Source organism: Pristis pectinata, chromosome 1 (assembly GCF_009764475.1).
Source record: "Pristis pectinata isolate sPriPec2 chromosome 1, sPriPec2.1.pri, whole genome shotgun sequence".
Lineage (NCBI taxonomy): Eukaryota > Metazoa > Chordata > Chondrichthyes > Rhinopristiformes > Pristidae > Pristis > Pristis pectinata.
In genome coordinates this window covers 101,911,722-101,925,308 of record NC_067405.1, presented here as the reverse complement: position 1 = coordinate 101,925,308, position 13,587 = coordinate 101,911,722, and positions in this window count along the sequence as shown.

The window sequence follows — 13,587 nt, the reverse complement described above, 5'->3', positions numbered from 1 at the left end:
TCAGTTGTCTAGCCCTAGCCGGTATGGGGAATAGAACTGTTCCTCAGCATGAGGTAAGTTCACAGTGGCAAATGCAATGACTCTTCAGCAGAATTACGCAATTACAACCCCAACAGGAAATGCATTGAACCTATACTCAGTAGTCAGGTGGTATTCGCACAGAGAGAAACAGCATTAATATTTCAAGCTGAAATTTTTAAAAAGGTCATTAATTCAAAACATTAACTTTGTTTTTCTCTCTTCAGAGCTGCTGCCTGGTTTGCTGAACATTTCCAATTTTTCTGTTTTTACTTTACATTTCTGTTGAGTATATCCACACATTTTCCCCACTGCATTTTATATATGCAGGAAAATATAAAATACACGGGGGAAATACGGATCATGGCTGGGTCCATTTGAGTTCATCGAGACACCGATGTTTTAGTTAACAAGAAAACAAGATGAAGAAATGAGAAAAGCACTTTGTGAAACTGAGACAAGACTGAAAGGTTAGAATGATCATCAATTCAGCACCAGGATTAAGCTTCACCTTTAGAACTGGGCTCAGATAAGGTTTTATCAAGTAATTTATCATGCAGATGCTTAGAAGCATTCAGTTTTCCTGCACGTTTAACATTTTGGTGATTCTCTGGAATTCTCTACCCTGGAGGGTAGACCACTGGGGGTATTTAAAGAGGGAGTAGATACATTTTTGAATTGAGGGCTATGGACAACTATCACGCTAGAAGAGATGAAGCCTGGGGCAGATCAGCCATCATTGCATTGAATTGTGGGACAGGCTTAAGGGGCCATGCCCTACTCTGCTCCTTTTTTCTTATGTTCTTATGTTGTTTATTACATTGGAAAAAGAGTGGTTGTGTCCCCAAATTGACTGTAAAACTAAATTACCATTTCTTTTTCTAATAAACAATGATGCTAATTTTCAAAGCACTTGTGTAAAACACTTCACAAACTGAGTTAAAGTTAATGTCATTCAGACAAATGCAGCACCCAATTTGTACATGACAACGTCCTAAAAAGAGCAATAAGCTAAAAGACAGATATAGACACTGGAAGAACCTTTGATCTTCTGTGAATAGCATTATGGGAAGTTCAGTTTTCACTGCACTCTCAGAATGATAAATGACAGATGATATTCCTTTCTTGAGTCTGCCATCCCTACCTTGTCTGGCCTAAAGTGATTCCAGACCCACAATAAAATGGTTTACTGTAGTTACGGGAGAGATTGGATAGGTTGGGCTTGTTTTCCCCGAAGCGGAGGCTGAGGCTAGACCTGAAGTATATAAGACTGTGAGAGCCACAGATAGGGTAGATCGTCAAAGTATTTTTTCCTCATGGTAGGGGTATCAAAAGCAAGAGGGCATAGGTTTAAGGTGAGAGGTGGAAGTTTGAAGGTGGTTCTGAGGAGTAAGTTTTTGACCCAGAGTGTGGTTGATATCTGGAATGCACTGCCAGGGGAGGTCTTGGAGTCATATACAATCATTATGTTTAAAAGGAATTCAGACAGATATTGAAATAGGCAAGGTGTAGAAGGATATGGACCTCATGCAGGAAAATAGGATGAGTGTAGACGGGCATAAAGATCAGCATGGGCATGGTGGGCTGAATGGCCTGTTGCTGTGCTGTATGACTCTATGACTCTTAACTTCCTTCTGAAATAGTCCGGCCAACAACTGAAATGTATTATTATTACTAAAGTTCAGGAAGGTGGTGTTCCATCATCCTCTCAATGACTATTAGGGATGGGCAATAAACACTAGCCCAGTGAAGGGTATGCACATTCTGTAAAATTAATTTAAAAATCCTTAATTCCTGAGTTGACAAGATTTAACTGTTGATCCAGCTGCAGTTATCCAAGTACAATCTTTGTTGTGTACAGGATCATTAAGGCATAAGGCAAATATTAAGGAGGCTATCACTTTGAATGTTATGAGCTTTCTGTTACTGATTACTAAGTTTAGTACCTAACAATATATTAGATTTAACTCTATAAAGTGTATTCCCCCATATAGATAATATTACATTTACATACTGCATAATATCATGATGGAGGCTATAACATTGGCCATGCTTTGTGTTGCAAAGCCCCTGTATACTTACCTGTTGATTGCAGAATTCTAAGACCACTTTGGCACTGGCATAACAATTCAACTATCATTCAAAATTAAATCACAAATTATGAAAAATTATCTTTTAAACCAGAAAGAGGCTCCAGCAATTTTTAATTACATAATATCTTAAATATAGTGATTGCTCCAAGGTATTTCACAAGAAGTTAGATGGTAGGGTAGAGCAGGTGTAAGGATATAAGCAAGGGTCAATAAGCAAGAGAGGGTGTAGCATTGCTTCATCAGGGATTCTACATGAAAAGGTGAAGTGAGAATGAGAGCGAGAACGTGAGTGTGAAGCAGTTTAAAAAAGTAAGCCCCTTGTTGTTCTTCTTCTTGTTGTGATGAGTTGATAAGCCTGTTGATTAGCTGATTGGATAATTAGACGGCAGCTGCCAATAAAAAGAAGTTAGGGTCAAGTGGAGCAGCCATTGTGAGAGTAGGCCAGTGTTAGAGTGGGGAGCTGAGGGTTTGGGTAAAGAGGCTTTGGCATGAAGAGGCAAAACAGGTGAGCGGAGGCTTCTGTAGGTTTTCCTTCTGTTACGAACCAGCAACAAAAGAAACACACTGAGTCATGATTCAGTGTTAAAAACTACTTTATTAATAACTACTTATGATAATAAGAAAAATAAAAGTAAAAATGTGAGAATGTTAGAAATAAAAATGTTAAAATCTTAAACATTAACCCCAAAAACTAAACTCGTAGTGTGTGTGTGTGGCAAATCCCCAAACTCCAAGTCCAGGAATGGTTCTTAAAGTTCAGTTTATCAAGCCATAAGGTGAAACGTGAGCAAAGGCTTCTTCAACAACCACTGTTGACTGAAGACAAGACGTAGTTGTAGGGAGAAAATAGAGAGTAATTACGAAATCCGAATGTTCCACTTTGGAACCTAAATGACATCTCAGTGTCTACTCAGCAGTGACCACTCCACCGCATCTGCCTCACCCCAAAGGGCTCTCGAATCGTGGGCGTCCACACAAATACCTGCTTCCTTCTACAGGCCAGCAACAAAGTGAACTCCGATGCTTCGTTCCGAAGTATCTGCCACCCCGAAAGGCATCCAGGACGTGGCCGTCCACACAAATACCTGTTTCCCTCTACAGGTTAACGACAAAGTGGACTCCACCGGATTACTCCAAAAATCCATACGTGGATTGTAGTGACAGGCACAGTTACTGTTTCTCATCCATCGATAGAGAAACCAGCAGGCTGGTGTCCCTCTCTCTTTTCTCTCTCTCCTCTTCAGACTGACTCTGACTGACTTCTTCAACAATGTCATTCCGTCCTTTATCTTTTGTTGACGTAAGCACGCCACACACACACACCATTTTATTCTATCTTAAAGGGACATTCACCAATAGTAACCCAGTCCGTAACACTTCTTTGTTATTTGTTATTTTCTTTGTTATAGAACAGTGGGAATGGCAGTCAGGGCAGTAGTATACCCCTCCTGTCGAAGTCATGGAGAACTCCAGTGTCCAGGACATGAGTAGGCCTTGGCAAGTAGGGTTAAGGAAAACCCCAAGGCATCCTACATGGATGTGAGGAACAAGAGGATGACTAGGGTGAGGGTAGGACTGCTCAGGGATAAGGAGGAAAAATGTGCCTGGAGGCGGAGGAGGTAGGGGAGGTCCTGTATGAATACTTTACTTCAGTGTTCATCAGGGAGAGGGACTTAGATGAATGTGAGGTTAGCGCAGAACAGGCAAATGTGTTGGAGCACGTTGAGGTTAAGAAAGAAGCAGTGTTGGAGCTACTAAAAAGCATTAGGATAGACAAGTCCCCGGAGTCAGATAGGATATACCCCAGGTTACCATAGGAAGCAAGGGAAAAGATTGCTGGGGTGCTCACGATGATCTTTGTGTCCTCCCTGGCCACAGGAGTGGTATCAGAGGATTGGAGGATGGCAAACGTTGTCCCATTGTTCAAGAAAGGTAAAAGGGATAATCCTGGGAATTATAGACCAGTGAGTCTTACATCAGTGGTGGAGAGGATTCTTAGGGACAGGATTTATCAGCATTTGAAGCATAGTCTTATTTGGGGTAGTCAACATGGCTTTGTGAAGGGCAGGTCGTGCCTCATGAGCCTAATAGAGTTTTTCGAGGAAGTGACAAAACAAATTGATGAAGGTAGTGCGGTGGATGTGGTGTATATGGATTTTAGCAAGGCGTTTTACGAGGTTCCCCATGGTAGGTTCATCCAGAAAGTCATGAGGTATGGGATCCATGGAAACCTGGCTGCATGGATTCAGAATTAGCTTGCCTACAGAAGGCAGAGGGTGGTTGTAGAAGGGGACTGTTCAACCTGAAGGTCAGTGACCAGTGGTGTTCCGCAGGGATCTGTTTTGGGACCCTTCCTCTTTGTGACTTTTATAAATGACTTGGACGAAGAAGTGGAAGGGTGAGTTGGTAAGTTTGCAGATGACACAAAGGTTGGTGGTGTAGTAGATAATGAAGAAGGTTGTCATAGTTTGCAATGGGATATAGGCAGAATGCAGAGCTGGGCGGAGAAGTGACAGATGGATTTCAATCTAGAGAAGCGTGAAGGAACAGAGAGACCTTGGGGTCCAAGTACATAGATCCCTCAAAGTTGTTGAGCAAGTTGACAGGAAGGTTAAGAAATATATGGTGTGCGGGCCTTCATTAGCTGGGATATTGAGTTCAAGAATGGAGAGGTAATGTTGCAGCTGTATAAGACTCTGGTTAGACCCTGGACCCTATAAGACCCGGGAATATTGTGTTCAGTTCTGGTCACCAAATTATAGGAAGGATGTGGAAGCTTTGGAGAGGGTGCAGAGGAGATTTACAAGGATGCTGCCTGGATTAGAGAACATCTCTTATGAGGAGAGGTTGAACGAGTTAGGGCTTTTCTCCTTGGAGCGATGGAGGATGAGAGGTGACTTGATAGAGGTGTACAAGATTATGAGAGGTACAGACAGAGTGGACAGCCAGCACCTTTTCCCCAGGGTGGTAATGGCCAATACTGGAGGTCACCATTTAAGGTGTGTGGAGGAAAGTTCAGAGGAGACGTCAGAGGTAGGTTTTTTACATAGAGAGTGGTGGGTGCCTGGATAGGATCATTTAAGAGCCTGTTAGATAGGCACATGGACAGAAGGAAAAATAGAGGGTTATGGGAGGTGAAGGAGAGAGGGGGATAGATTGAATGGGGATAAGGTTTATATTGGTCGGCACAACATCGTGGGGCAATGGGCCCGTACTATGCTGTACTGTTCTATGTTCTATAATGATAGACCAGATTAGCATCCCATTGAGAATAAAAGATCAGATAGCAATTTAGTTGAGGTGTTAAACAATCTCATCAGGTAGAGACAAAACCACTATGACTGATGAGATAATCCTGGACAAAGGGACATAACTTTCAGAAATAAAGGTAGGCTGTCCAGGGTTGGGGCCAAGAAGCATTCCTTGATGAAAGGTTGGTAGGCATCTGCAACTCTCTCCCAAAAAGCTGATGAGCCTGCGTCAATTAAAAACGCAAAATCTGAGTTTATGTAAGGTTGCTATCAGCAAGGGTATTAAAGGGTGTGGAACCAAGGTGGGTAAGTGAAGAAGAAACTGATCTATTCTCTTGGGCTGGACTCACCACTTCCAGATGCAGCAGGTGGAGCGAGGAGAGAGTATGTCTTTCTAAGATGAATGAGAGTTTAGTGAGGTAAAAAAAAGGACGATGTTTAATGGTTGGAGCTGCTCTCTTCATTTCTCTTTGGGTCGAGGTTAACTTGTTTCCACTCTAGTTCTGCAAGCTCCAAAGGTGTGGATGGGGAAAATATAGGAACAGTCAATTCTACCACAGATGGGACAAGTGGTGCCCAATATGTCACATGGGTGGGTAGTTTGTGAGGTGGCGTTCTCCTTCCATAGTTTATACTGGGCTTCTGTGTGCTCCTGACACAGGGACTACCAGCGACAGGACTGACTGAATATAACAAGGCAAATTGCTGTTGATGTTGGCCTGGAAGAGGGCACTTATCCTGCCAACAGACCTCAAGGTTATGCAGAGGCAGTGTTGTTGGCTTCTCTCCAATGCTTCCAGGTGTCTGTTGTAAGTTGCCCAAGTATCATACTGGAGGGCATGTATCACTGCTGCCCAGTTGACCAGGAGCTTTGTGGGAGGTTTGAGGTCTTGATCTTCAAACACCCTTTTCCTCAGTCAAAGGCAATGGTGAAATTCATCATCAATGTCTGCGTTTGTTGAGTGCTGCCTGCTGAGATATGGGAAAGGCTTCTCGCTTTCCTGGGTCTCGTTGTGCTTGCTTATTGTCAGAGACTGGTGTTGGACACTGAGGCCAGATTGGTGGAGGACCTTTGTTTTGCAGATGTTAAGTGTAAGGACCATCCTCTCACGCTTCAGTAAGCGAGTCGATGAATACAGAGCTCGGCCCCCCAAATGCAACCAAACACAAGATCATCTTTGTGCTGTGGCTCAACCACTGAGTTTGGAGTGACTTTGGTTCTGGAGTCAAGGTTACTTAGGTTGAACAGTTTCCCATTGGTTCTGTAGATTAGTTGCAGTGCAGTGGAAAGCTTGTTGGATGTGAGTTGCAGCTTAATGAAGAAAATTGAGGAAAGCGTTGGTACGATGATACAGCCTTGTTTGGCACCAGTCTGCACTGAGATTGGATCCACTGTGGCCCCATTGGTTCAGATCCTGAGGAAGGGTCCTGACCCGAAACGTTGACCGCCTGCTTTTCTCCACGGATGCTGCCTGGCCTGCTGAGTTCTTCCAGCATCATCGTGTTTTTCATTTAGATTCCAGCATCTGCAGTCCTTTGTTTCTCTTGGTTCAGATCATGGCTTTCATGACATCACAAAGCAAAAGTAAGATAGAAATACATTTCTGTGGTGGCCAGATTTGAGTAAAGTGTTCCACAGTCCCTCTTGATTGACAGTGTTTAATGGTTTAGTGAGGTATAGTGGTTGGTGCTGCTCTCTTCATTTCTCTTGGAGATGTCATAGAGTGAAGGAAGATCTTGGCAGACAGCAGGGAGACCTATTATGTTAGTGCAGATGCACCTCATCTTGGGAAATGTCCAATCCCTGACGGCCTTTGACCTTTTGCCACAGTCAGCGGCTTTTGAATTGACAGTAAGAGGCATTTAAAAACTATTCAAATAGTTTTAAATGATTAAAAGTAAAACTATTGAAAAATTATACAATTTCAAATACTAAAATGTAATCAAAAACATTGATGGAAAATAATTTAAACACTAACTGCACCTGCCTTTTTCCAATGGTGTAAAGCTGAGGGACAGATACAAACTACATTTGGCCTCTCTCTCCGGGACAACATGTGCTGCACTGCTAGACTCAAGGGTGAAGCCAGTGGTGGAGTAGGAGGTCAGATGTGCTGGGATCTGATCTCTCATTCATCTTAGACTTCTAGAAGATGAGCCACAAACAGCTGGCATTTGCTCAGATAATCCAATGGCTTCACCATTGAGTCTCACTTGATTTAATGGCAGAACAGAAGTGATGGTTAAAATACCTACACCTGTTCCTCTGAATTGGTGAATAGGAACAAAGAGGTTGGTGAAGAAAAGAAATTGAAGAACAAGCGCTTTAGGAACTAAAATTAAAAATCCATTCAGATGTGTATTATACTGAGGCTTTGAAGCCGGGAGATATACAAGAATGGAGCTTCATGTCTTAGTTTCACGATCCTTTATTTCCCTTCATTATATAGTGTAGTTATATATAATTATTAGCGCTTTGCCTCAGAGTCATACATTTGCATGTTGAAGTCCTAATCCAAAGATTTGGGCACAAAAAACTACAGAGATGCTCCAGTAAAGTACAGAGGGAATGCTGCACTGTTTGAGGTGGCATCTTTCAGATGAGACATTGTACCTGATGCCCTGAGTATTCTCTTTTGAATATAAATGATCCAGTGGCACAATTTCATGCAGCAGTAGAATTAACTTGGTATCATGGAAAATATTAATCTCTAAAGTAAGATTATTTGGTATTGAACGGATTGCTGGTTGTGGGAAATGATTGTATGTCATAAACCAGGTGCTGTCTTTCCTGCACTATGTGTGTGACCACACTTCAGAAGATCTTCATTGGCTGTAAAGTGCTTTGGGACAACCTGAGGTCATGACAGGTTCTATATAAATACAAGCTTTTCTTCTTGATAGTTCTGGGCTTTGTGAACTTCAATCTGTTTTGTTATCCTCTGGATGACTGCAAACTTATATAGAATACAATAAAATTCTCAGCATAGAAACATGGATAGGTTGAAGTAAATCAAGAACAAGTAACAGACCTCATCCCTAGAGCTAAAACCTGTGATTTCCAAACTGCTGCCTGTCAACTCTGTGCTGTACTAAAGTCCCACCCAAATAATCTGTGAAAGCCAATATTCAGACCCATTTACATTTCTCTCTTTCAAGTACTGGTTCACTCTGCATGAATTTTTGAACTGGGAATCTTAGAAAGAACTTAACAACACAATATAGATAACAGGAAACTACAACATGATCAAGGGCAAGGACTAAGACAAAGAGTTAAGTTACACAATAGTAATGTTTTGGAGAACTGCTGAAGTGTTGTAATGGCAACGCAAGGTCCCAGATGTTCCATTGAGAAGTGGCATTCATGACCTGGCAAAGCTCAAAGGTCATGTGCTATTCCTTGGCTGATGGTAGTTACAGGAATGCATTAGGTGACAGATGATCTTTAAGCAAATATGCAGCTGTCAGTTATTGCACACTGTAGGCTCAAAGATCAAATGAATTAGCAGCAGAAAAGCTGCAATTAGATTTCCTTTCAATTGAGATTAAACTTCTGGGAATCCTCACATTAGTTGAATAACTAAACACATATATGATTGTCAAGTGCACTGTTAGTCTACAAATCTATCCATAGCCCCGTGCTGTGAACTTTAGTTTCTGTTCAGGCATATTTACAGATACAAAATCCCCATGATTACAGTATAAACAAAGTCAGCAAGAACATAATTATGAGTTGTTTATCTTTCAAAATAAAAAGAAAACATTAACCATCTTCTCGGCATGAAGGAAATGCTATCCATGCAGATGCAGTATATTCTACTATTTTCTATTTCCATTCCATTCGTACCAAATAAATATCTTTTCCCCCTTGAATTCATACATTTTATGGTTTTGTGAAACAACTGGTACCTCAGAAGACATATTTTGAATGCTGCAGTTAGCATTGGATAGTGCAGACTAATGATATTTAAAGAATTATAGCCTTCATGTTTTTTACTGTCACATCTTTTTAAACATGCCTTAAAACCATTTTGAATAAAGTTTAAAATCCATGACAGGATGTTGCAATTATATTCTTTGCCTTAAATATCCCTGACCTCGGAATACTACTTGGCTTTGCATTCACTTTTTAATGCTGTTTAGATTCATTTTTACAGAATTAGAAGCTGCTGAACTTGCCTGACATGTTGTTACTCCAGATACTTACACTAGGTGGCAGCAATATCCATTGAATGGAGAAAGATTCCGATTATAAACCTGTCTTGATTTTAGTGTCTTGGGAGATAAGATAATTCATCTTCTTTCTAAATATAGACATAGATGCTGTAGATTGTTTCTTTCATATAAAATTCTGAGGCTGAGATAAGCAACTGGATAGGACCACTGGAAGAATCTGTACTTCCAATTGAACACAAATTAAGATATTGTATTTTCCCCAAAGTAAAAACAGTATTATATAAGGAGTGGAATGTTTGACAGGTAAAATAATCCGATTTGCTCTTGGCTCTGTAGGGGAGCACCTCATCTCTCCTCAAACAGTTGAGACTCAAAAGAAACTTGACAGGATATCAATTTTAATAATCCTAATTGTTGCCATGCGCATAAATCTCATGGTTGCCTTATTTATCAAATAACTTTTTAATTACTTAACCAACCACAACAGCTTTTGTCTAATTCTTACAATTTTATATCATAAACTATTTTTGAAAATGTTAAATTGTTTCTTGCAGCTAATAAAATTGAATTATCCAATTAAATGAAGTTAGTAATATAAGGAAGAGAATAAACTGGAAATTTAGTAATAAAATCTTTAATTGCCTGAAAATGTGAATTCAGCTACTTTGACATCAACTGCTTCGGCAACCTAAATTACATTTGTTTCACTGATCACAAAAAAATGTAAAAATATAGTACCATAAATTCCACCAAGGAAGTAATGATAGGGCAATTAATTGTTGGTAGAAATGTGTTCATTCTGTACTGGTGTTACAGCTTTAAAATAAATGCAGTCTGAATCCAGAGACAGGTCCTTACCAGACACCAAAGTAAAGTGATGTGTGACTCCCTGGAAGAAAAATCCTCAGTCTACTTTGTTTCTGAATGAAATAGTGATGAACTCTGGATTTGCAAAACTGGTTATTTTCAAAATGCAACCAGGTGGTGATAAATCCCACTCATTCCGCTTACATAGTGTAAGATTTACGTTACGGTGTAAATTTGGTCTCTTTGCTAGGCCATGTGTGGATGTCTTGGGTCTTCATTCAACTTTGATCAACAATTCAAGTTTTACATTTAGGAGTCAAAGATTTTTAGATATTCAGAACTTGCACTGAATCACTAAAAGACATACAAAATTGAATGCAAGTGTAAAACCAAAAGCTGTTAAGACTTTACAAAGTACTACAATATATTTATTATTGTTAAAGTCAAACTAACAGGAAGATTTCCCCAAATTAATTGAAGTCCTGTCTTCCCCTAAGCCCCGTCCATCAATAGTTACCCACATCAAAGCCCTGCTTCCAACTCAAAAACTACGCCTTCATATTTGGAACATTTGAGGAATTGTGTTGCTTGAACTGCATTGATGTATTCCCCAGCAGTTCCCCTTGAGTTCCTCCAGCAGTTTGCTTTTATTTCCCCAGTTAGTCGGGAGCAGTGTAGTTTGTGCTGGGTGTGGCTTTAGGAATATTGGATTTCATAGTGTGTATAGGTGGGACAGGAGTACGGCACATAGTTCGATTTTACTTTGCAGTCTCAAGCATGTTGGTTCAGATCCTACTGAAGGCATGAGTACAAAATCTATGCTGATGCTGCAGGGCAGTACTGAGGGAGCACTGTAGTATTGGAAAGTGCTGTGTTTTAGATGAGATATTAATTTGGCACCTTGTCCAAGTGAATGTACAACAGCCCATGGCACTATTCAGAGCAGATCAGAGGAGCTCTTCTGGCCGATATGTATACTTCAACAAATATCTAAAACTGATGATCTGTTTTTTTTATATCATTGCTGTTTGTGGAAACCTGATGTATGGAAACTGGCTGCCACATGTCCTTCATTACAACACAGCCTGCACTTCAATAGCTGGTTACTGAAGTGCATTGGGATGGTCCAAGTTTGTGAAAGGTGCTATACAAATACAGCATGGCCTCTGAAACGATTGAAATGAAAAGTCAGGCACTGCATGAGGCCATAATCAAAATACTTTTTGAAGTGCAATTAACTGGCACTCAAAAGGATTTTTGCTGATTTTGTACTTGGTTCACGTGATGTATGTGTTATTTTGCGTAAAACCTGATTTAAAATTTGAAACTATTTGAAGAAATAGCTTAAAATTAAAATTTGAAGGAATTTGAAGAAAATAGAAGCATGAGCAGTTATTTGGCAGCACCAATCTGCACCACCAATCAATAAAATCATGGCTGATCTTTTACCACATTCCTGGACTGACTCCAAAATGTTTTACATCTTGCAACTCAATATTTTTACATTCACAATACTGCTCCCAGAGCATCAACCCTCTCCAAAGGTATTGGGGGCTATTTTAAAAATCCCCAGTAGAAATAAAGTCGTGACATGATGGTTCCAAATTTTATTTCTTTCATCCCAGAGATAATAAGCATCTTTAAATCTTTAATTTATCAAGAGATTTTTTTTCTAATATTCTGTAAGCTCACTTATGAAAATTTGCTTTGGGGCTGCTCTCTGGGCAGAGTTTGTCAATGTGGACTCTGCTCTACTATGTCAGAATCCAGTCAAATTATGCCGAGAGTGGGCAGAAAGGCAGAAATAGTTCTGTTCTTGCTTAGTGTGCGTATTTGTATTTTCCACATCATACATCTCTGCATGGCTTTCATGAATATATCTTTACCAAACGTACCCAAACCACGTAACACAAATTTGCTCTGCCAGTATATTCGTCTTACATAGTGAAAAGACCAATTAAAAATCCCAGGCTTAAAAGAAAATCATTCTGCTCATGTTACATACAGTATATATTCACACATCAAGACAACTTCAACCCTTCCTTAGCATGCTACTTTTGGCAGGAAATTCAAAATATGAGTACAATTATATTGGACAAGATCCAATATCTTGTAGTTAAACAATTTCAAAGCAAACTATACAATCAGCTACTGCTTTTACTCTTATTGCCCTTGATGACCATTACATATATTTCCAGTTAAAAGCCACATCAAAGTAACTGGGTAACTTTAGAGTTTGGATGTCTGTCTGGACTTTCATCACAACAATTTAATTTTCTATCATGAAAAGAATATAACTTTTACCTGGAGTAAAATGAAGAACATTTTCAGCGAGGTCACTTCAAAGGCTAATTTTAGGGGAGAAACACAGGTGAAACAGGATGTCCTTGAATCGGAATGGCCGCTTCAGCTCACTGCTCTCTTACCCAGGAGACAGCCCACAGCCCACTTTTGTCGTCCTCCACAGTTCGCAGCACAGGGAAGAAACACACCACTTTCTCTGTGCTGTGTCAGGTCTAATCCAGGGTTATCTTTCCATAAAATGTGCATAACGATTAGATGACTACTTAAAATAAGCTGAGTACTGTTAAATAGCATATAACCCATTTATGATTGCTTTGCAATGTCAGAGGTCTCACATGCTTCAAGGCTTCACTTATTTTGGTTCCCAATAAGCTCATTTGAAAACTGAGCCCTCATACAACGAGTACAATTAGGTTACAATATGACTATTTTCAAAATCTTTGCAATAAGTAATTACTCTTTTATATAAATCTTGGGCCTATTTGGTAACCATCGTCTGGAAACATAAAAGATTAAAGAGACCCATAAAATGAACAGGAATTAATTCGATAATATGTTATTAAAGCTGTGTAATCTTGTACTTTTCCTATTTATGCTTCTGAGCAATTGGTCAGTGTCACAAGATGCTAAACATTTGCAATGGTATTGTGCAAAGGGACACTCCATTTAAACTCTGATCAAATGCCTTATAATGAATGTGATTTATGATACATCTTGCATTTTTGTTTCTTCCGATTGGTAAGACTTGTAGGAAGTAACAAGATACTTAAACAAAAAGATGGAATAAAAATAGATCTTCGGTTGAAGAACAGTTGGTGAAGAGTGAAATTGGGACAAGGTCCGATCTTGGATGCGGTCTCATTTATAGGACTTCCTTCAAGGAGTGGTTTGAAGGTAATAATAACAACATTACCTCCAATCAGAAGAAATGTTTTCTT